The 22,825-nt window shown below is 46.2% G+C and overlaps 2 pseudogenes; both read left to right on the top strand.

The window, feature by feature from the left end:
* The first annotated feature begins 4,000 nt into the window (after positions 1-4,000).
* Positions 4,001-13,608, top strand: LOC109760829 (uncharacterized; annotated as a pseudogene).
* A 476-nt stretch (positions 13,609-14,084) lies between these two features.
* Positions 14,085-14,663, top strand: LOC109760828 (uncharacterized; annotated as a pseudogene).
* Positions 14,664-22,825: the final 8,162 nt, after the last annotated feature.

The raw sequence follows: 22,825 nt of genomic DNA, 5'->3' as shown, positions 1-22,825 counted from the left end.
AGAGACACCAGTAGAGCACCTTTATAATCACCCAGTTACGTTGTGACGTTTGGTAGCACACAAAGTGTTCCTCCGGTATTCGGGAGTTGCATAATCTCATAGTCATAGGAACATGTATAAGTCATGAAGAAAGCAATAGCAACATACTAAACGATCAAGTGCTAAGCTAACGGAATGGGTCAAGTCAATCACATCATTCTCTAATGATGTGATCCCGTTAATCAAATGACAACTCATGTCTATGCTAGGAAACTTAACCATCTTTGATCCAACGAGCTAGTCAAGTAGAGGCATACTAGTGACACTCTGTTTGTCTATGTATTCACACAGGTACTAAGTTTCCGGTTAATACAATTCTAGCATGAATAATAAACATTTATCATGAAATAAGGAAATAAATAATAACTTTATTATTGCCTCTAGGGCATATTCCTTCATAAGCTCCACCCGTGGGGTTTAGCCTTCGGCAGCCACGTATCAGCTGACAATACGCGAAACTTCTGCACGCCAAACTGACAATTCAAGGCATAGTCCATTGTTCAGTTGTGAAGAAGTCTAATCTTGTTGCTTTAGGTGGAAGTTCAACTTAACAGTCTCCACTGAAATTTCTGATATATCAAACATTGTTTGAAACAGTTGACAAACTTATGTGCCTCGAGATCTGGTGGGGGATCGATGGATTATGGATATTCTTAGGCCCATATAAGACACTAATCCTTGGTTAATCTTGAGGCCCATGTATGAGATCGCAGGTGGTGGGAAGTTTAGTCCCACCTTGCTAGTTGAGGAGAGTTGAGACCCCTTTATAAGGGCTGCTCTACCACTTGCCATTGGGAGCTTGGGAAGAGGAGTGGTACACGCGCGCTCCTCCTCCTCCGCCGCCCATCACGACGCGCGCGCGCCGCGGGTTGCTGGTTGCGGAAATGAGCCGAGCCGAAGCTTATTTTTGCCGCTCAGGAACGGATTAATTAATTAGGGATTAATTAACGAGTCGCTAACAGGTGGGCCACTGTCCGAGACGTTGGACTGTGGGCTGACTTGCGTTGCTGGGATTCGTCGACTCTTGCCGGGAGTGCGACCCTTGCCGGGAACGACGACTCCCTTGCCGGGAGTGCGTCGACTCGGTCGTGGGCTTCGGCCCAGGCCCACGACTTCCTCCCCGACGGACTATATAAGAAGGCTCTGGCGAGTGGAGTAACCTAGTTCGGTTCACTCACTCCCTCTCGCGTAACCTAGCCGTCATCTACTGTTCCTCACTCTGTGCTGCCTCCGGCGATCCCATCCCGACGACCGCGTGCACGGCTGGTCGGGAGAGCAGGTGCTTCCGGAACCCTGTCGTTCGAGAACCTGCCCGGGAAAACGGCAATAAGGTTTTTGGGGAGCGTCTCGACGCGACTGCTCCCGATCCGTCCCCAACTCCGTCCGCCTCTGCTTCCACTACTTCCCCTGCATCGACACCATGGCCGACGACGCCGCCGCCAAGAAAAAGGCCACGGACGACGCCGAGGCTACTGCTGCCGCCGCTGCATTGGCCTGGCCAACCGGAGGGTATGATCTGTTCATCCCTCGTTTACTCATACTTGTGCTGGCCGTATATATGCTGCTCATAGATGGTTCGCTTCTATGTTCTGTACGTGCTAGTATGTTTAGGAAAAGCTATGAGATGCATACCTTTTATGCCATGCTTACTGTTTACTCGTGGATTAATCTAATCGAAAAAGTGCTAATATTTCCAACACATCCTGCACCGGTATGCATAGGCCAATGTTTTTTTTTGAGAAACTGCTTTTTTTCATTGTATATGCTAAACTTAGCTTTGGTGAGATCCATCCAATATGCCGTTTGTTGTGCTCTGCAGACACCTTTGGGAATCCATTCAACATTAATTTTCAGTCACAGAGACAGCAAAACAGATGCCCAGAACCAGGACCAGGAGAATGAGATGAGGACATCTCCCATCACAAAGCTCAGCCGGAGAGGGTATGTTCCCAGGATATCCACGCAGATCCCATTAGTGTGCGGCTCTCCGCCACCGCCAAAAGACGGAGCCAATATAAGACGACGATGATTGTCGTCTGCCCGACGCCGCAGCGGCTACCTACCTGCCGGCGTGTGCATGTCGGTCGATCTCCGGCCGGAATCCCAATCCAATCTTTCCGTCCGCGGCATCCATATGCCGGGATTGGGTGGGATGTTCTTCTTGCCTTTTCAAACCGGATATTTTGACCAGAGTATCTATTCTCATCATCTCTTTTTCTTTCTGCAAAAAGCAAATGCTGGGTGTATGTTGAGGGCATCCTGGTGTCTATGTTCTTTCTTCTATCTTTGAGCACATAGCTAGCTAGCTAGTATCCTGAACCATGAATATGCTGCTGCCGACTTTGCATCATGATATGGTGTCTGATGCTGCAAAAAAGAAAGTTGATATCATGTTTTTTGTCGCTCTTGCTCATGTAGAAGTATACTGTGCACTATCTAGGCCCGTAGCCGTTGGAGACGCTGTCAGGAACCCGAATGCCATCCGTTTTGCAGCTATATAAATAGCCGTCCCGGCCCGTCCGTGTCTTACAGCCCAATCAACCAAGGGAAACGTTTCAGAACGGCACGCCGGCCGAACGATTCGGCCGGTCGCGTCGCATGCGCTCGATCAACCTACAGCGATCGTGTGTCTATCCCACGCGCTCTTGTGTTTTTTTCTTTGTCTTATCTTCTTTCTTTCACCTCAACCGACTACCTCCTATCCTCTTTCCCCGGCAAGCACCAACAGCCTCGTGTGCAGCTGTGCGCTCCCTCGTGGTCGCTGCAAACCAGCATAGAATCCCGATCCCATGCCCTTTTTGCTGCAACCTCGTTGCCATGGCAGCACCCTCGCGCCCCGCACCTGTCGCCATGCCCGCGCGTGATGGGGGCCAGGACCGGATGCTATGAGCTGCAAGCCAAGCGGTGCGACGAGCGACGGCCGACACCGCGCAAGTGGAAAAGAATTGCAACTATTGACAGAAATGTTTCAACAGTAGATATTAAAGTTTCAATGATAGTTGGTTTTTGCTACTAGCGCCGAAGATTTTTGCTACATCCATCAAGGCGGAGCTGAACCTTGCAACAGCGGTGACGGTGATTTTGCTGCTACCGTAATCGGTTTTTGCTACTATAGGCGAAGTTTTTTGCTACATCCATCAAGGCGGAGTTGTGACCTCGTGACGGCGACGATTGTGATTTGCTGCAACCATAGTCGTGTTTTGCTACGACCGGCGAAGTTTTTTGCTACATTCATCAAGGCGGAGCTGTGACCTCGCGACGGCGACGATGGTGATTTGCTGCCACCATAGTCGTGTTTTGCTACGACCGGCGGAGTTTTTTGCTACATTCATCAAGGCGGAGATGTGACGTCGCAACAACGACGATGGTGATTTGCTGCCACCATAGTCGTGTTTTGCTACGACCGGCGAAGTTTTTTGCTATATCCATTCAACGGCATTGATTGACTGGTGGGCGTCGTCAACACAATTCCGTTCAGCGAGCATCAACGGCGAGGGGCAGCGGCGTAGCTACAACCAGAGCTACAACCGTCGCCACTGAGAGCTGCAACGGCAGGTGGAGCTGTTGCATGGGTCGAGGCAGCGACGAGGACGACCGCGAGGGTAGGGACCGGCAACGAGGACGGCCGGCGAGGGTGGGGACCGACGATGAGGATGGCCGGCGAGTGTGGGGACCGGCGACGAGGACGTCCACCGGAGTGGAGCAGCGCGAGACGGCTAGATGCAGGGAGCTGCACGAACGTAAGATGCGTGAGGAGGAAGAAGATCTGGGGCGAATCAAATTTTTTTTTGCTAGATCGAACGGCCAGGAGTAGTGGCATCCTGCGGCTAGTGCCCGACCGGCACAAACTGTGGGCCGGCACGCCGGCGCTGATCACTCGCCATCAACCAACCAGCCAAGCACAACGACTACGGTTTGCTGCGTCTCTGCAATTGCTTAGGTGACTCACTCACTGCCGACCATGGACAACTCTTCAGATGCTCACAGGTGCCCACTGCTCTATCTTCTCCCCTGCCATGCTTGGCCATTTTTTTCAGTGCATGCAATCTTTAATTTGTCAGATCATTCCACCAAATTTCAGCACATTTTGTTTCTATGACATGGCAACATGGCAAGTTGAGATTACATTTTTTCGACAAAGAGAATATATTAATATCGCGAATATACCAATTACATTCAGTCTCTGCAACAACGAAATGCCCTAAAGACATTACAGATGCACACAGCCAAAAAATTAAAGAAGAAGAAAAATAAAAAAATTAAAGTTGAGATTACATTGTACGTTATGTTTTTCCCTTGCATGTACGTACATGACTACGTGTGCCACATTGTCCGATCACACGTACGGCAAAATATATACGTTTTCTTCTTGTTGACGACGAGTTCTTGGGCATGCAGCCGTCACAGGTGCGCGGCCAGTGGCGGAGGCAGGAATAATTTCTAGGTGTGGCGAAGTTTATGAATGAAAAAAAATCATGTACAACTCAACTATGGAAGAGCCCTCTAGAATATTAGATAAATATTACTTGGTGTTCAACAAATACAACCAAAATCCAAAATTTAAGTGTGGGCACTCTACATACCTCATTTGATGAAGATTATATGGATGATTGATTGCCAATGTATCATCTATATTAACTAGACTGGCATAAAGATGACCTATAAAGCATAAAAACCACAGATAAATCATGAATTAATAACTGGTAGGATATAATGATAGAAACCACATTATGCAAGTGAAGATAGTTTGAAAGAATACATACCCAATGAAGTTTTACTTTCATTAAGTAGAATGTGGCAATGACATTCTTCTACTGGCTTCAGCAAAAATACACATTAAATCTGTAGAAAACACAAGAAACATTATTAATTAGTTAGTGAACAATTGAATAATCTTCGTTCATGTGATTCGAGCAAGCAATATGACAATTCATCTGATGCGATCACGGGGAAGAAGGACAATGAAATTACATCTTTCATTACATACTTAATCCTTTTCTTGGGCGGCGTCATCTGCAAACCCTAGCGGACTGGGTGAGTCGCAGTCTTCGCCGATCGCGGCCTCTCGGTGTCCTTGTCACCGGTTGCCGCCTCGCCGGTCGCAGGTCCCGTCCTGTGCGCCCACAGCCTACTGACTGCCGACTGCCGTGCGCCCGTGCGGCGGTGCCCTAGCTAAGCGCTGCCGCCTCTCCGTCTCTCGCGAACGAGTCCTAGGCAGCCAAGCAGGCGAGGCCGAGCAGTCGTGCTTCGGTGCTAGTGCTACGTGAACGAGTCAGCCCATGGTCACGGCCCACCACTCAATAGGCATCAACCAAGCCCAACACGAGGCACACGCCCAAATCCTGAAAATTGTGCTGATGGGCTAATACTCCCTCTGTTTTTATTTAGTCCGCGTATTAGCTTTCGTCACAGTCAAGCTTTGTAAACTTTGACCAAGTTTATAAAAAAAATATTAACATATACGATAACATATCAATACCATTAAATTTATTATTGAATGTACTTTCACATCATATAGGTTTGCTATGGTAAATATTTATATTTTTTTTATAAACATGGTCAAACTTTACGAAGTTTAACTTCAGTCAACTCTAATATGCGAAGTAAATAAGAACGGAGGGAGTACTAGTCGTATATATACGTATTTTCACGGCAGTTTAGGTATGGCGTTCGCCAAACCACACCAGATTGCTAGCTTCGCCCCTGTGCGCGGCGTGCAACCGTTATTTCGGGGCTGTTTGGTTGCTACTCTGAGAAAAATCTGCCTGGCAAGAGGGAAGCCGGACACTGGCCTGAACCTTGTTTGCTTGGCAGTCTGAGCACTCTTATAGCTAGCCTGACCTGACCACACAGGCACACAATTAGCCGGAGTCAGGCCACCAAAATCAGAGGCCTGAGCTTCAGGCACACACATGCAAATAGTCACTCCGTCCGGAAATATTTATCCTAAAATGAATGTATCTAGACTTATTTTAGTTATAGATACATTTATTTTATCCATTTTCAAGACAAATATTTCGAGGCAAAGGGAGTATATTTTAATGGTTGATAAATGTACTTTAGTGGTTCACCCATGTTGCATGCAGCTAGCAATCATTGCATCGTACCATTCTTTATTTTCTAAGGCTCAGGCACGAACCAAACAACATTTGGCCGGAGCTGCCTAATGAGGTTAAAAGCACAACAATCTCAGGCTACACTTAGGCACGTAATTTTCTCAGGCATGGTGCTCAGGGCACCAACCAAACAGCCCCTTCAACCGTATGGAGCACCTGGTGGAGCACATGCAGTCGTCGCACCACTCCCACCACGAGCCACGCTGCTGCGTCTGTGGCAAGCACTGCCGCTCCCTCGACGCCCTCCGCGACAACCTCGGCTTCGGCGCCTCCCTGCCATCCAAACCAGCCTGCGCCACCGCCTTCCAAGCCCACGGCTGCCCGCTCTGCCTCACCGTCTTCCCCACCTTTGCCGCCCTCCGCGCCCACCGCCCAGCCTGCAAGCTCTCCGACGCCACCCATCCCTCCTCGGTGCAGAGCTTCACCCGAAGCATGTCGAGGGTGGGCGCGCGAGGCCGCCGCGGCGCGGTGGCGCTGGGGTGCAAGATGGTGGGCGGCGGGAGCAACGACATGCTCGACGTGCGCGCGCGTGTCTGCGTCGTTGATAAGCAGGAGGCCATCCTCTACGAGAGCTTCGTGAAGCCCCTCATCCCGGGGACGCACTACTGGTACGAGACCACGGGGATCCGGCCCGAGCACCTCCGCGACGCGCTGATACGTCTCCAACGTATGTATAATTTTTTATTGTTTCATGCTATTATATTATCTGTTTTGGATGTTTAATGGGCTTTATTATACACTTTTATATTATTTTTGGGGCTAACCTACTAAACAAAGGCCCAGTGCAAATTGCTGTTTTTTGCCTATTCCAGTGTTTCGCAGAAAAGGAATATCAAACGGAATCCAAACGGAATGAAACCTTCGGGAGAGTTATTTTTGGAACAAACGTGATCCAGGGGACTTGGAGTGGACGTCAAGAAAGAAACGAGGAGGCCACGAGGCAGGAGGGCATGCCCAGGGAGGGCATGCGCTCCCCCCACCCTCGTGGCTCCCCTGACCGACTTCTTTCCCCTGTATATACTCATATACCCCGAAAATATCCGAGAGCGCCACGAAACCCTATTTCCACCGCCGCAACCTTCTGTACCCGTGAGATCCCATCTTGGGGCCTTTTCCAGCGCTCCGCCAGATGCGGAATCGATCACGGAGGGTTTCTACATCAACACCATAGCCTCTCCGATGATGTGTGAGTAGTTTACCACAGACCTTCAGGTCCATAGTTATTAGCTAGATGGCTTCTTTTCTCTCTTTGGATCTCAATACAAAGTTCTCCTCGATTCTCTTGGAGATCTATTCGATGTAATTTTTGCGGTGTGTTTGTCGAGATCCGATGAATTGTGGGTTTATGATCAAGATTATCTATGAACAACAATATTTGAATCTCCTCTGAATTCTTTTATGTATGATTTGTTATGTTTGCAAGTCTCTTCGAATTATCAGTTTGGTTTGGCCTACTAGATTGATCTTTCTTGCAATGGGAGAAGTGCTTAGCATTGGGTTCAATCTTGCGGTGTCCTTTCCCAGTGACAGCAGGGGCAGCAAGGCACGTATTGTATTGTTGCCATCGAGGATAAAAAGATGGGGTTTATATCATATTGCTTGAGTTTATCCCTCTACATCATGTCATCTTGCCTAATGTGTTACTCTGTTCTTATGAACTTAATACTCTAGATGCATGCTGGATAGCGGTCGATGTGTGGAGTAATAGTAGTAGATGCAGAATCGTTTCGGTCTACTTGTCGCGGACGTGATGCCTATATACATGATCATGCCTAGATATTCTCATAATTATGCACTTTCCTATCAATTGCTCGACAGTAATTTGTTCACCCACCGTAATACTTATGCTATCTTGAGAGAAGCCACTAGTGAAACCTATGGCCCCCGGGTCTATTTTCCATCATATAAGTTTCCAATCTATTTTACTTTGCAATCTTTACTTTCAATCTTTATCATAAAAAATACCAAAAATATTTATCTTATTGTCTCTATCAGATCTCACTTTTGCAAGTGGCCGTGAAGGGATTGACAACCCCTTTATCGCGTTGGTTGCAAGGTTCTTATTTGTTTTTGTAGGTACGAGGCGACTTGCGTGTAGTCTCCTACTGGATTGATACCTTGGTGCTCAAAAACTGAGGGAAATACTTACGCTACTTTGCTGCATCACCCTTTCCTCTTCAAGGGAAAACCAACGCAGTGCTCAAGAGGTAGCAAGAAGGATTTCTGGCGCCGTTGTCGGGGAGATCTACGCCAAGTCAAGACATACCAAGTACCCATCACAAACTCTTATCCCTCGCATTACATTATTTGCCATTTGCCTCTCATTTTCCTCTCCTCCACTTCACCCTTGCCGTTTTATTCACCCTCTTTTTCCGTTCGCCTCTTTTTCGCTTGCTTTTTGTGTCGCCGTGTGTTAAATCCTTTGTCGTCATGGCTAATCCTTCTATCATTGTTAGTACTCCCGATCATGAAGTTCTTAATTTTAAATAAAGGGAGGGAGAAAATCTAAAAGATGGCTGGCATAGAATTTGCAATGCTCAGAAGAGATCTACTAGGAAGCAATATACTTCTGTTCTTCTTCGCAATTTTTATGTAGGCATCACTCCTTGGAACAGATATATTCTTGATACCATTACTGATGGGAATTTCTTGGGTAGCCATACTTTTGATTCTTATAATGCTATGATAGATTTGTTTGGCCCACCACCTCTTTTGGTTAATGGAACTTTTTTTACTTTGGAACATGTGATGCAAAAGCTTGAAATTATTGAAAATAAAGTTGCCACTGTAGAGTTGATTGCAATTTGGATAAAAAGATCCACAACCAAATTACCCAATATGGATCTAAGGTAGGAGTTACTCTGAATTTTTTTAAAGAAAAGGAACCTATAGTTAACGAAAGAATAGATCAAGATTCCACAAGAATTGGTAAACTTGAGGATATTATTACCAACTTAGAGTCTGCCTTTTCATCCGTGAAAAATACTCCAACTCCTCCTACTACCAAAGTTGCCAAATTAATGTATGTTCCTAAAAATAAGGGTGAATCTTCTAGTAAGGAAAATGCGGATCTCAAATCAATAAGTGTTCACCCCAACGTTTTCGCTATCATTAAGGAACCTTTTGCTACAAATGAATTTCTTGATTTCTTGCCTAGGAGTTTGATAATTAATAAAAAGAAGGAAACTCCTAAGGGTTATAAGTGTTCTATTTAAGAATTGCATACCAAAGATGATAATACCTAGATCTATTCTTGCCTTTATGGCTGCTAGGGGTGTTAAACGATAGCGCTTGTTGGGAGGCAACCCAATTTTATTTTTGTTTCTTGCTTTTTGGTTCTGTTTAGTAATAAATAATTGATCTAGCCTCTGGTTAGATGTGGTTTTATGTTTTAATTAGTGTTTGTGCCAGGTAAAATCTATAGGATCTTCTTGGATGATAGTTATTTGATCTTGCTGAAAAAGTCAGAAACTTTCTGCTCACGAAAACAATTGTTAAAAATCACCAGAACATGATAAAATACTGATTCCAATTGCAGTAGATCAATAAACAAATTATCTAGGTCTTCCTATTTTGGTAGATTTTTCTGAGTGACATAAGTTTGCGTTTGATACAGATTACTACAGACTGTTCTGTTTTTGACAGATTCTGTTTTTCGTGTGTTGTTTGCTTATTTGATGAATCTATGGCTAGTATCGGGGGTATGAACCATAGAGAAGTTGGAATACAGTAGGTTTAACACCAATATAAATAAAGAATGAGTTCATTACAGTAATTTGAAGTGGTGGTTTGTTCTATTTCGCTAACGGAGCTCATGAGATTTTCTGTTTAGTTTTGTGTTGTGAAGTTTTCAAGTTTTGGGTAAAGATTTGATGGATTATGGAATAAGGAGTGGCAAGAGCCTAAGCTTGGGGATTCCCAAGGCACCCCAAGGTAAAATTCAAGGACAACCAAAAGCCTAATCTTGGGGATGCCCCGGAAGGCATCCCCTCTTTCGTCTTTGTCCATTGGTAACTTCACTTGATGCTATATTTTTAGTCACCACATGATATGTGTTTTGCTTGAAGCATCTTGTATGATATGAGTCTTTGCTTTTTAGTTTACCACAATCATCCTTGCTGTACACACCTTTTGGGAGAGACAGACATGAATCGGAATTTATTAGAATACTCTATGTGCTTCACTTATATCTTTTGAGCTAGATAAATTTGCTCTAGTGCTTCGCTTATATCTTTTAGAGCACGGTGGTGGTTTTATTTTATAGAAATTATTGATCTCTCATGCTATACTTATATTATTTTGAGAGTCTTTTAGAACAGCATGGTAATTTGTTTTGGTTAAAATTTTAGTCCTAACGTGATGAGCATCCAAGGTAGGTATAATAAAAAAACTATCATATAAAGTGCATTGAATACTATGAGAAGTTTGATTCTTTATGATTGTTTTGCGATATAAAGATGGTGATATTAGAGTCATGCTAGTTGAGTAGTTGTGAATTTGAGAAACACTTGTGTTAAAGTTTGTGATTCCCGTAGCATGCACGTATTGTGAACCGTTATGTGATGAAGTCGGAGCATGATTTATTTATTGATTGTCTTCCTTATGAGTGGCGGTCGGGGATGAGCGATGGTCTTTTCCTACCAATCTATCCCCCTAGGAGCATGCGCGTAATACTTCATTTTGATAACTAATAGATTTTTGCAATAAGTATGTGAGTTTTTTATGACTAATATTGAGTCCATGGATTATACGCACTCTCATCCTTCCACCATTGCTAGCCTCTCTAAAACCGCGCACCCTTCACCGGTATCATACACCCACCATATACCTTCCTCAAAACATCCACCATACCTACCTATTATGGCATTTCCATGGCCATTCCGAGATATATTGCCATGCAACTTACCACCGTTTCATTTATTATGACACGCTTCAATTGTCATATTGCTTTGCATGATCATGTAGTTGACATTGTATTTGTGGCAAAGCCACCTTTATAATTATTTCATACATGTCACTCTTGATTCATTGCATATCCCGGTACACCGCCGGAGGCATTCACATATAGTCATATTTTGTTCTAAGTACTGAGTTGTAATTCTTGAGTTGTAAGTAAATAAAAGTGTGATGATCACCATTATTAGAGCATTGTCCCAGTGAGGTAAGGATGATGGAGACTATGATTCCCCCACAAGTCGGGATGAGACTCCGGACTAAAAAAAAGAAAGAAAAGAGGCCTTAAAAAAGAGAAAGGCCCAAACAAAAAAAAGAGAACATGCTATTATACCAAACGGAATTATAGCATTCCACATCAAAAAATTCTGTTTTTATCATTTACCTACTCGAGGACGAGCATGAATTAAGCTTGGGATGCTTGATACGTCTCCAATGTATCTATAATTTTTGATTGTTCCATGCTATTATATTATCTATTTTGGATGTTTAATGGGCTTTATTATACACTTTTATATTATTTTTGGGACTAACCTACTAACCAAAGGCCCCGTGCAAATTGCTGTTTTTTGCCTATTTCAATGTTTCGCAGGAAAGGAATATCAAACGGAATCCAAACGGAATGAAACCTTCGGGAGAGTTATTTTTGGAACAAACATGATCCAGGGGACTTGGAGTGGACGTCAAGAAAGAAACGAGGAGGCCACGAGGCAGGAGGGCGCGCCCAGGGGGGCAGGCGCGCCCCCACCGTCGTGGGCCCCTCGTGGCTCCCCTCACCGACTTCTTTTGCCTATATATATACTCATATACCCCAAAAACATCCGAGAGCACCACGAAACCCTATTTCCACCGTTGCAACCTTCTGTACCCGTGAGATCCCATCTTGGGGCCTTTTCCGGCGCTCTGTCGGAGGGGGAATCGATCACGGAGGGCTTCTACATCAACACCATGGCCTCTCCGATGATGTGTGAGTAGTTTACCACAGACCTTTGGGTCCATAGTTATTAGCTCGATGGCTTCTTTTCTCTCTTTGGATCTCAATACAAAATTCTCCTCGATTCTCTTGGAGATCTATTCGATGTAATTCTTTTTGCGGTGTGTTTGTCGAGATCCGATGAATTGTGAGTTTATGATCAAGATTATCTATGAACAATATTTGAATCTCCTCTGAATTCTTTTATGTATGATTTGTTATGTTTGCAAGTCTCTTCGAATTATCAGTTTGGTTTGGCCTACTAGATTGATCTTTCTTGCAATGGGAGAAGTGCTTAGCTTTGGGTTCAATCTTGCGGTGTCCTTTCCCAGTGACAGCAGGGGTAGCAAGGCACGTATTGTATTGTTGCCATCGAGGATAAAAAGATGGGGTTTATATCATATTGCTTGAGTTTATCCCTCTACATCATGTCATCTTGCCTAATGCGTTACTCTGTTCTTATGAACTTAATACTCTATATGCATGTTGGATAGCGGTCGATGTGTGGAGTAATAGTAGTAGATGCAGAATCGTTTTGGTCTATTTGTCACGAACGTGATGCCTATATACATGATCATGCCTAGATATTCTCATAATTATGCACTTTCCTATCAATTGCTCGACAGTAATTTGTTCACCCACCGTAATACTTATGCTATCTTGAGAGAAGCCACTAGTAAAACCTATGGCCCCCGGGTCTATTTCCATCATATAAGTTTTCAATCTATTTTACTTTGCAATCTTTACTTTCAATCTTTATCATAAAAAATAATAAAAATATTTATCTTAGTGTCTCAATCAGATCTCACTTTTGCAAGTGGCCATTAAGGGATTGACAACCCCTTTATCGCGTTGGTTGCAAGGTTCTTATTTGTTTGTTTAGGTATGAGGCAACTTGTGTGTAGTCTCCTACTGGATTGATACCTTGGTTCTCAAAAATTGAGGGAAATACTTATGCTACTTTGCTGCGTCACCCTTTCCTCTTCAAGGGAAAACCAACGCAGTGCTCAAGAGGTAGCACGTGCCCACGGTGAAGCAGGCGACGAGGCGGGTGCAGGACATCCTCCTCAACGGCGAGCAGTCCTACTCCTACTCCTCCCGTGGCGCCGCCCGGCTCCTCGTCGGCCACGGGCTGGAGCACGACCTCTACGCGCTGGGCGTGGACTACCCGGCGCACCTGAAGCTGGACACGGCCACGTACCCGCCGCTGATGAAGACCAGTGCCAGGCTCATGAGCAACTCGCTCCAGTATCTCACGCGGAGCTGCTTGGGGTATGACATACATACCGGCGGCCACCATCACCCCTACGACGACTGAGTGGCCGCCATGCGCCTGTACAAGAAGCTGCGCGCCATGAGCCACCTGCACCTGCACTGCCCGCCCAAGGACGACAATGATGAGTCCATGGTCAAGACCTTCCCGGCGAGGAGGCAGCGAGACTCGAGCGCATGTCGCCGGAGGAGCTCCTCGCGATGTCCAAGCCCTACTACCAATGTTGGTGCCTCGACGACGCCCGGCGATGCTGACGGCAGCCGCTCCCTACGGAATCGAATAGTACTTGGTGTTTTTTTATTTGAGGAATATCGCGCTTTATTGATCAAGAATAATCAATAGAGAGTTCCTCCCGGATACAATCCGGGGTTACATGAAAAATTGAGTCACTAAAGGACTCAAAAGATCTAGTTAGACTATGTGCCGCAATATTTGACAAACGATTTACATGACTAAGAGCATCTCCAGCAGCCGCGCCAAAAGAGCATTCAGCGCGCGCGCTCCAGCGGCAGCGGGAAACAAGCACGCATGATAAACGTTTGCGCGCGCGCGGGAGAAAGCAGTCGGTCGCGCTGTAGATTTGGCGCCCCGCTTGCGGCGCGCCAATAAATTGCGGCGCTCGCCACGCGTTCCTCCACACTGCCACGCGCGCATTTTTCCCGCCTCCTCGCAGCTTCCGCTGCTTTCTCACCGTTTCCTCGCCGCTTCGCCCCACCACCACCGCGCCATGATGCCGCCGCACGGCCGAGGAACTTCAGGCTACCGCGGTGTCCGCGAGCGCCCCAACGGCTGTTACTACGCTGAGATCCGGTCCGGCGATGTCCGGTTCGGCCTCGGCACGTTCGAGACCGTGCACGAGGCCGCCCGCGCGTACGACGCGGCGGCGTGGCGCCTATAGAGGCCTCCGTCGCAGATGAACTTCCGGGAAGTCTACACGCACGAACAGGCGCAGGCCATCGCCCCTCCGCCTCGTCTTATCACAGACCAGGACCGTGCGGAGCATCGTCGGCGGCAGCGCCGCCTCCTCATCGCCGAGGAGGACGAGCGAGCCATGGCGGAGTGGCGCCGGCGCCACCCGGAGGCCATCGCGAACGAGCGCGCCTACTGGGCGGAGAGGACGGCAAGGCGCTGCGCGGAGCGGGCGGACCGGCGTCGGCGGAAGGCTCTGGCCATATCGCAGTGCGATATCGTTGAAGCGGGTGGGAAGTTGATCTTCACGTTAGACGATGAACGTTGCGACGACATATGGATCGATACCTCAGACAACACCACCGAGGATGATGATGATGATGTGGACGACTCGGAGTAGTTCTAGCTGCACCGTAGTTTATCTAGTTGCACCGTAGTTTAATATTATGTAGTTGCACCGTAGTTCTCTTTATCTATCTATGCTATGAACTAAAATATCTTTGTATCGTTTTTTATCTATGCTATGAGAATTATGTATGCACCGTAGTGTTTGTGCGAGAGCACGTGCGCTGCATTTTAGGGCGCTTGCTGGAGCTACGCGCGCGCGCTGCATTTTAGCGCGGCTGTTGGAGCCAGCGCTGCCCGCCACGCCAAACCAGGCGATGGGCGCGCTGCAAACTGGGTTTTAGCGCGCCACACGTTGGGCGCATGTTGGATATGCTTAAAGCGAGCGAACGAGAAGAACAACGCCATCTCCTTGATATCAGTAGTGATGAGCCCGACCGGCGAGCGATCAACAGTCAAAGCATTGGTTCTCTGGATAACGGACAAACAGTCTGACCGGAAAATGGCCTTTGAAAATCCTTCCTGACGGGTGAGAGCCACTGCTCGTAGCGCCAGTGCTTCAGCTAATTCTGGGGCTGTAACCTCGTCAACATGCTCGCGGCAAGCCAGCAAGCAATCTTTGATGTGGTTCATGATTACCATGACAATGCCAATCCATAGAGACTACTTGAAGAGTGCAGCATCCACATTAACTGCCACTACATATGCTGGCGGCAGAACCCATTTAACTGAAGACACTGGGGTATCACGCTTAGAGGCAATTGCAATCGTATAACAATTCTGCACAATGAAGTTAATATAAGCCAAAGCTTTCTCAGCCACTCTGTGAGGAGGCATCCTAACATCATTGTTTCTTGCATCATTACGGGCCTCCCAAATATGCCAAATTGTTACTACCAAAGTCGTGGCCTCAAGAGAGGTCGCATGCTGAATAAAATTAAATAACCACTGCTTAGTATGAACAAAACCTTTGCGACATATATGGAGGTCTAAACTCTGCTTCACCACTAGCCACACCTGATGCGCGAAATGGCAAAACGGAAAGAGATGCTCAACCTGTTGGGGAACGCAGTAATTTCAAAAAAAAAATCCTATGCACACGCAAGATCATGGTGATGCATAGCAACGAGAGGGGAGAGTGTTGTCCACGTACCCTCGTAGACCGTAAGCGAAAGCGTTATGACAACGCGGTTGACGTAGTCGTACGTCTTCACGATCCGACCGGTCCTAGCGCCGGAAGTATGGCACCTCCGCGATCTGCACACGTTCAGCTCGGCGACGTCCCACGAACTCTTGATCCAGTTGAGTGTCGCGGGAGAGTTTTGTCAGGACGACGGCGTGATGACGGTGTTGATGAAGTTACCGATGCAGGGCTTCGCCTGAGCTCTACAACGATATGACCGAGGTGGAATATGGTGGAGGGGGGCACTGCACACGGCAAAGAGATCAATGATCAACTTGTGTGTCTATGGGGTGCCCCCCTCCCCCATATATAAAGGAGTGGAGGAGGGGGGAGGGCCGTCCCTCTATGGCGCGCCCTGGAGGAGTCCTACTCCCACCGGGAGTAGGATTCCCCCCCCCTTCCCTAGTTGGACTAGGAGAGAAGGAAGGGGGGGAGGGGGGTAGGAAAGGGGGGCGCCGCCCCTCCCCCCTTCCTAGTCCAATTCGGACCAGAGGGGGAGGGGGCGTGCGGCCTGCCCTGGCTGCCACCCTCTCTCTCCACTAAAGCCCATTAGGGCCCATATACTCCCCGGGGGGTTCCGGTAACCCCCCGGTACTCCGGTATAGGCCCGAACTCTCTCGAAACCTTTCCGATGTCCAAACATAGTCATCCAATATATCGATCTTTATGCCTCGACCATTTCAAGACTCCTCGTCATGTCTGTGATCACATTCGGGACTCCGAACTACCTTCGGTACATCAAAACACATAAACTCATAATACCGATCGTCACCGAACGTTAAGCGTGCGGACCCTACGGGTTCGAGAACTATGTAGAACTGACCGAGACACGTCTCCGGTCAATAACCAATAGCGGAACCTGGATGCTCGTATTGGCTCCCACATATTCTACGAAGATCCTTATCGGTCAAACCGCATAACAACATACGTTGTTCCCTTTGTCATCGGTATGTTACTTGCCCGAGATTCGATCGTCGGTATCTCAATACCTAGTTCAATATCGTTACCGGCAAGTCTCTTTACTCGTTCCATAATACTTCATCCCGCAACTAACTCATTAGTCACATTGCTTGCAACACTTATAGTGATGAGTATTACCGAGAGGGCCCAGAGATACCTCTCCGAAACACGGAGTGACAAATCCTAATCTCGATACATGTCAACCCAACAAACACCTTTGGAAACACCTGTAGAGCATCTTTATAATCACCCATTTACGTTGTGACGTTTGATTGCACACAAAGTTTTCCTCTGGATATTCGGGAGTTGCACAATCTCATAGTCTGAGGAACATGTATAAGTCATGAAGAAAGCAGTAGCAATAAAACTGAAACGATCACAGAGCTAAGCTAACGAATGGGTCTTGTCCATCACATCATTCTACTAATGATGTGATCCCGTTCATCAAATGCCAACACATGTCTATGGCTAGGAAACATAACCATCTTTGATGAATGAGCTAGTCTAGTAGAGGCATACTAGGGACACAGTGTTTTGCCTATGTATTCACACACTAGGACAAATGCCCGTGCGTTGCAACGGGCGAAAAAATATCGTAAAACTTGCTCCGTGTGGCAGTACGCGTCAATTTTAATATACATTTTTGATAAACATCAGTAATAAGTTTATACTATTATTGCTTTTCAAAATATGAAGTGTGGACGTAAAGAAGTCACCCTAACATCTGATAGAGGAGTAGTGCTGCATAGAATAGTCTAGTAATCAGCTTTGTATTTTATATTTCGGAAAACACAAATATTCCTTTACTTTTAAATAACTAAAAAAAGCATATTTTATTAGAATTGAAACATGTTTTGAAAATGAATATTTTTTTGAACACAAGTTTTTTGTGAAAGAGAATTTTTTAAATTTGTGATCAACTATAAATGATTTTTTTAAATTGAACATATTTTGGGAAAGCGTGAAAAACATGAATTTCGAGCAATATTGAAAAGCATGAATTTTTTAAAACAAGAAGAATTTGAAACACTCTTTGTCTTTAAAAAAACACACGCTCGGTGTCTGCAACGAAAAATGGATTGTTGGGTCCATACCATGTAGTATAAAGTTGAGAAAGTCGTAGGGATGTCCTTTGATGGCGCCTCCTTCAGCTTAGTACTATCATCAGGTGAAAGAAATGGTGTAATTGTTTTCAGCAGGATATACAAACTGTGGAATTGTTGTATACTATTCGAGAGTAAATCGGTGCTCATTTTTCTCAAAAGAAGTAAATCGGTGCTCATATATTTAGAAAGAAAAGAATTGCAATCGATGCTAGCACGCATGGCAAGCTCCAGCAGCTTCTGGTCGGTGCAGCCAATAAAGAAAGCAATCCACACAAAAGAAAAAAAAACCCCGAGACCACTACTCCGTGGACATCGCCATTCCTCCAGCAGCGCTGCTGCTCTTCTTGCTCTTTCTGTTTATCCATCCACATCCAGTGCGCCGACAAGCCCACCCATCAGCGGTGCTCTCCTTCCTCTCATCTCTATCCGTGCTCTAGCCACACACCACCCACGCGCCCTTCTTGCTTCAGTCGACGGCTCCTCGTTCCCCTCTCCCTTCCCTCCTCCACAACTAACCAAGCACCGCCCTCTCACGGTTCACGTTCGTCGGCCGGTTGCAGCGCGGCTCCTGTTGGCCGAGCCTGCGCGCGGGGGCTGGCTGGGCCGATGGCTGAGGCGCGGCAGTGGTGGCCTGCTCACGGTCGAGCTCGGCGGCTACTTGATGGGGCCGCGTGGATCTGCCCCGGGGCTCCGGGCTCCGGATCTGCGTGGTCATGTCCACCTCACCCTCCGACGGCGCCTTATTGCGGCGCTTCGGGCCCAGATCTCGCCGGTTGGCGCGTAGATGTGCGTGCGCTCGGCTTAAGGTAGCGCAAGGATGATGGGGTAGCTTGGATGGTGGCCCGTGCAGTGTGCGGCTGCCCTGTGAGCCCCGAGTTTTCTCTTTCGCGAGAGCATCCATCTATTATGACGGACAAATCTTTGTTCAATTTTTCTGAATCTTCACCTCGTCTCTCAGCAGAACGCAGGCGTCCCACGATGACGATGCAGGGGGGTGCAGCATCTGGTCCAGCATGGCGCGGAGGCCGGCGGCGATGACCTCGTGGCTCTCTCAGCAGAACTCGGGTTGCGGCGCGACGCCAAGCCACGCCTGCACTCTGCCGTCATCTGGACGCATGCCATGATGGTCACGCCCTCAAGCTCCAGCACGAGCCCCGCCTTCCCGCGCCGCGCTGCAGCCCGCGTTCCTCTCCTCTGACCGCACACATCGCGCCGCTGCCCGAGTTACTCTGCTCTGACCGCACCCGACGCCCGCGCCGTCGACCCCTTCGGCCCTCGCCACGCCGGCGACCACCAAGAACCCCACCACCTCCTCGCCTCCGTTTGCTGCACGTCGCCAGGAGCGCCGCCACCCTCCTAGGAGCCCCGTCGCCGTTCCCCTATGACCCTCGCTCGATTACTTGGCTTCTGCGGCGTGGACTCCGGCGCCAAGCGGCGGTGAGTGGCCGGCGGTGGAGTCTGAGAATGGATAAGAGGCAGTACTGCGGGCTGAATTCCAACCACTGCAGGGGCTATTTTGCAAAAATGAAACATACTCTCAGGAACACACTTTACATAGGACTGCGGGTTGAATTCGAATAAATACAGGGGCTTTTTTGTAAGAACGACGGACGACGGACGACGGTCGGACGAAAGAACGATGTAATAGGGGAAACGAAACCTTATGTTTCTTTTAGTTACGTTTCTTTTAGATAAGTAGAGATGTACTAAGTTTCCGGTTAATACAATTCTAGCATGAATAATAAACATTTATCATGACTTAAGAAAATAAATAATAATTTTATTATCATCTCTAGGGTATATTTCCTTCACAACCCGCTCCTCTCTCCTAGGAAAAACATGCCCCGTGCGTCCGATGGCTAGCTGTCATACTGCCTTACAACGTGGCCGTTAAATAAATCATTCTAGGGAAGGGCGTATTGGCTCCCAGGAGCATTTGCTCTCGTTGAACAGTACCTCGAAAACAGTACTAAAATGTATTCAAAAGATTCTGAATTTATTTTGTGGATGTTCGTGTTAATGTCACAGGCATGCTTGACAATTTTCATGCAAAACGAAGCAGTAGTGTTTTGTCGGGAAAAAAATTTAAGGTGACATTTTGGGGTAACATTTGGTGTTTGATTTGTTTGTTTGTTTTTTGCATGGGCCAAAATGTATAATGTTTTTGCCTAACACTTTACAGGTAGCATTTGGATGTGACTATGAATACATAAAAAAATTGTTGAGATTTTCTTAACATTTCAAAAATCATTTTTCGCGTGTAATTCGTATCATTGAGTCGATGCAATTTGTGTGGCTAGGTAGGTACTTCCTCCGTTTTTATTTACTCCACATATTAGATTTGATTGAAGTCAAACTTCATAATGTTTGACTAAGTTTATAGAAAACAATATAAATATTTATCATAAAGAATCTATATAAGGTGAAAGTACATTCATTAATGAATCTAATAGTATTAATTAATTATTGTATATGTTAACTTTTTTGTTTATAAACTTTGTCAAAGTTTACAAAGCTTAACTTTGATCAAAGCTAATCTGCGGACTAAATAAAAATGGAGGGATTATCCATTACCTAATCTATACCTAATAATAATAATAAATGGGCAATTCCTTCAGGGAGGGTGAGCGATGACGACAGGCGGCGACTCGCGAGGGAGAAAAGTGAAGGGAGAGGGGGTCGTTGTCTCTACGTTTTCACCCTCCACTACCGTCCTTTGTCAGTACAATCCCGCTGCAACAAATTTTTCACGTTTTTTTCTGAGGCAAACAAATTTTCCACGTGAATGCACAAGAAAACTGCCTGGTTCACTGGGCCCCATGATTAAACGAGCCCACCAGTCATCTAGCACAAACACAGCAGCTGAAGTAGACAAGGAAGCAACGGCTGATGGTCTGCCAGCAGCCAAAAAAGGATGCTGAATAAGAGCATCTACAACCGGACACCCCAAACCCACCTCAAACGCACGGGCGGATGGCTCGGTCACGAAATTTTGACACAGACGGGTGCCTCAGACGGGCCTCAAATGTCCAGAATGGCAGGCACCCCTCATATCCAGCCCAAATATGTGGCAGATATGGGGGCGCTCTGGCGCGCCCAGGTGCGTCCGCCACGTCAGGCCCGACCCATGCTGGCCCACCCGACGCGCACTTCACTCCACTCCCCTCCTCTCTCTCCTCCGGCACCCAAGCTCACCTCCCACTAGTAGAAAACAAGGCTTTGGTTGAGACATGGGTAAGGGCATTAATCCCGGTTCACTCACAAACCGGGACCAAATGGGGCATCAGTCCTGGTTCGTGAGGCCAGGGCGCTGGCCGGGCCTCGGGGGCCATTGGTCCCGATTTGTCTGACCCCTTTGGTCCCGGTTCCAGACACGAACCGGGACCAATGGGCCTCGCTCCTGGCCCACAACATTTAGTCCCGGTTGGTGGCTGGAACCGGGACCAAAGGTATGTCTTCTGTCCCGGTTTTGGCCACAAACCGGGACTAAAGAGAGGCCTATATATACCCCCTGCCCGCGCACTGCTCTGTTCTCACTGCTCTGTTTTTTCCCTCCTATGCACATGTGGTATGTATTCCTCTAGCTCACCTCCTATGCACATGAGGTGTTCGATGAAATGCCCGAGCCACACTACTTAAGCTTTCTCCTCTCCAAGCTCAACCTCGAAGCTCTATTTTCCTCAAGATTTGTCTAGGTTAGGCTGTCTCTCACGTCTCGTCCCTGTCCTCACCGCTGTCGATCGCCTGCGCCGATCTCGTCGCCGGCACCACCGTGGTGAGCCTCTTGTTCTTATCTTCTTTGTAAAAGAAAAAAAATCTTACTTGTATGATTTAGATAGATACTTGTATAATTTTCTTACTTTTATTATTGTTTGTTATTATATAGTGCGATAAAGATTATCCATGGTTACGGCGCAATAAGCAAAGGACACAAGCGAAGAAAAAGTGAAGACTTTCTCTCCACAACTATTATGATGATGCCTTTGATATAGAATATCATTGCAGTTGCATGTGAAGAAATGAAATGCCTTTTGTAACAGAAGAGTTTTCGTATGAAACCCTAATACTTCGAAAGAGATTGTCCATTTTGTACACGAAGTGCATCCAGTTTTTGCCTTAACCCTCTCAACTTTTTAGAACATGCTATGTGGGTGAAACGATGATACCATGCCAACTTTCAACCTTTTCAGACTTCATTTATAGGGCTTTTCAATTTCAGGGTCATTTAGCTTAAAAAAATCAGTAAATGCATGAAAAATACGAAATGAAGTCAAAAAGGGTTGAAAATTGATGATGTGGCTTTGAATGGTGCATTTTGAACACACAAAAAGTCTGGAGTTCAAATAAGTTAAAAAATGAAATCCCTTTGTAACAGATGAGTTTTTGTCCGAAACCCTGATATTTCGAAAGGGATTGTCCATTTTGTACACGAAGTGCATCCAGTTTTTGCCGTAACCCTCAACGTTTTAGAACCTGCTATGTGGGTGAAATTATGATACCATGCCAACTTTCAACCTTTACAGAGTTCATTTGAAGTTCTTTTCGATTTCAGGGTCATTTAGCTCAAAGAATGAAGTAATAGCAAAAAGAATAAACTAGAAAACTTTTATGAAACTCTAATGGAAAAAGGAATGAACTAAAAAATCAATTAAAATATTCTGTTATGATCAACTAAAACAAAACTATAATATTCTTCAATAGCAAAAAGAATCAACTAAAAATCTTATATAAAACTCTAATAGCAAAAGGAATCTACTAAAAAGATTTTATAAACCTCTAGTATTTTTGAAACTAAAATTATATAAACTTTATGCAACTAAAATTATCAAAGTACTTTTTGTTCAAAACATTAATAGCAAAAAGAATTTTCATAAAGAATTTCTGATTAAAACAGACATTTAAAATATCCTCGAAATTACCAAATTGAATATAATGATAAAACAAGGTAATATTAAATAGCAGGAAAAA

The sequence above is a fragment of the Aegilops tauschii genome, chromosome 3 (genome assembly GCF_002575655.3).
Source record: "Aegilops tauschii subsp. strangulata cultivar AL8/78 chromosome 3, Aet v6.0, whole genome shotgun sequence".
Lineage (NCBI taxonomy): Eukaryota > Viridiplantae > Streptophyta > Magnoliopsida > Poales > Poaceae > Aegilops > Aegilops tauschii.
The sequence above is the reverse complement of the archived record's forward strand: the minus strand, read 5'-3'. Positions and strand labels throughout refer to the sequence as shown.